Source organism: Penaeus chinensis, chromosome 12 (genome assembly GCF_019202785.1).
Source record: "Penaeus chinensis breed Huanghai No. 1 chromosome 12, ASM1920278v2, whole genome shotgun sequence".
Taxonomy (NCBI): domain Eukaryota; kingdom Metazoa; phylum Arthropoda; class Malacostraca; order Decapoda; family Penaeidae; genus Penaeus; species Penaeus chinensis.
In genome coordinates this window covers 11,324,642-11,327,141 of record NC_061830.1, presented here as the reverse complement: position 1 = coordinate 11,327,141, position 2,500 = coordinate 11,324,642, and the positions used below count along the sequence as shown (strand labels likewise).

Below are 2,500 nucleotides of genomic sequence, written 5' to 3'. Positions count from 1 at the left end.
ATGATAAATATATTAGAAAAATAATAAGGATATCAGAAATAATAATAAAAGTGATAATAATGATAATGATAACATGATGATGATAATGTCAATAATAACAATAGTAATAAAACTAATTATAACAAGAAAAGGAATAAGAATGATGTTGATAATGATAATAATACAAATACTTCTACTACTACTACTACTAATAACAATAATAATAATAATAATAATGATAAGGATGATGGTAATGATAATATTAATATTAATGATAATAATAATAGTTATTATAGTTATTAACAATATAATAATGATCATAGATATTATTATCATTATTTTCTTATTATTATGATAACAGTTATGATGGTGGCGAGGATGATGATGCTCAGAAAATGATATAATTGGTAATGATATACCTACAAAGTTGTTCATGGATGATGATATTACTAAATCAGTGCTAATTAAGATGATAAAACTAATGGTAATGATGACAATATAATAATGATATTAAAAATGGTATCACTAGAATACAAATATATGCATTAGTTTGTAAAATACAGAATGCCAAAATTAGTTTCTAAGAGTTCTTTGTTTTTACACTCGAAAGTGTTTGAAAGTGTTCATCAGAGTTAAATTAAGTTGTTAAACTATTTATATTTTTCTAGCATTTTAGTTTTAAATGCCATGCATAAATGAACATATGTCTAAATACATATGTGCGTGTGTGTGTGTGTGTGTGTGTGTGTGTGTGTGTGTGTGTGTGTGTGTGTGTGTGTGTGTGTGTGTGTGTGTGTGTGTTTGTATATATATACATATGTGTGTGTGTGTGTGTGTGTGTGTGTACATACATATATATATTTGTATGTGTGTGTGTTTGCGCGCATATAGATAGATAGATAGATAGATAGATAGACAGACATACAGATAGACACATAGATAGATAGATAGATAGATAGACAGACAGATAGATATGTGCACGGTATGTATGTTTGTATGTGTATAAGGACCAAAAGAGAAAAAGAAACCAAGAGAAGAGAAGAAAACGCAAATGACAGGGATATAGAAGAGGAGAGAAACTTTCAAAACCCGAAAGATCAACCAACGAGAAAGAAGAAGAAGAAGAAGAAGAAGAAAATAACTCTTTCCTTCCGTTGCTTCACTCTGAACAAGATGACTCAACGAATCTGCTGGTATGAAATTTGCATATAGATTTAGATCAGGACTTTCTATATTCAGGTTTTTCTCGCCACTCAGCGGAAGTGGTGTGAGATAACGACACGGGAGAGGTCAGGGGTCACATGCTATGGACAGTTTGAGCCGGGGAAAAATATTAAGGGAAGTGCATGGCCGGAGGAAAAAACAGACATGGGTGTTTTCTGAAATTGATTCGTGTCTTTGGGAATTTTTTTCGAGAAAAAGTTAAACAATATGTATGGAAATGCCATATCCACCTCTCGTCTTATTTCTGTTTATTCAAGAGAAGGTGACATTTTGGATACTATAAATGGATACCATCTTACTCGGGTGAAAACCAAGAAGCCACTGTCGTATTTAATATCAAGTGAAAAAAAAAAATGAAGAAGATAACAAAAAAAACAAAAACAAAACAAAAACGAGAGTACGGAATAAATCACATTACAGAAAAACGCAAAATTGTTATACCGCGACCCCTTGCTCCAGAGCGAGGCATCTGGCAGTGAGTTAGGAACAACATGGAACCAGAGACGCCGTGTTGCGTCGATGAGCCTGCATTATGCACCATCATGCAACATACGGGGCAGTGCTCGTGGGTAATGGTATATCGATTTAACAAATACATTAGCTGAGATTCTACGAGGGCTGCACACGGCAACATATAGAGTGAAGGTCTTTGCATTATCTTCTGACTTGCAGTGAAATAAGCCAATTGGGTGTTCTGAACCCCAAGAAACTTATAACACATATTTTTAATTTGCAAATATGTGGTTGTGGGTCGTTTGTTAGTATTCAGCGGAAATAATAGGAAATATACATGTGTGTCTGTTTGTAAGTTTGTGTTTTACGCGTTACATCTTATTCTAGGATGAAATTTACGATCATTGTATTTTTTTTAGAATTAAAGCACTTTTTAACCTTATGACCAAAAGGCAAAAACTTTTGAAATATTGCACTTCCTGTCACCTTTAATCATATCATTCGTTCGTAATGTCCGTGTAATTTAGTAAATGCCACTTTTCAGTATCAGTATGCAATTTGCAAATACCTTTTTTTTATCTCTGTCCCGCCCTCTAAGATAGAGAGAGAGAGAGAGAGAGAGAGAGAGAGAGAGAGAGAGAGAGGGAGGGAGGGAGAGAGAGAGAGAGAGAGAGAGAGAGAGAGAGAGAGAGAGAGAGAGAGAGAGAGAGAGAGAGAGAGAGAGAGAGAGAGAGAGAGAGAGAAAGAAAGAGAGAGAGAGAGTGTGGGGGGGGGGGGGGGGCAGACAGACAGACAGACAGACACACAGTGAGAGAGAGAGAAGTGGAGAGAGTGAGAGAGAGAG

The 2,500-nt window shown here is 34.8% G+C and overlaps 1 protein-coding gene across 1 annotated transcript in view; it reads left to right on the top strand.

Moving 5' to 3' along the window:
- Positions 1-2,500, top strand: part of LOC125030957 — a 127,127-nt gene that overhangs the window by 89,072 nt on the left and 35,555 nt on the right. The gene's annotated exons all lie outside the window — the stretch shown is intronic.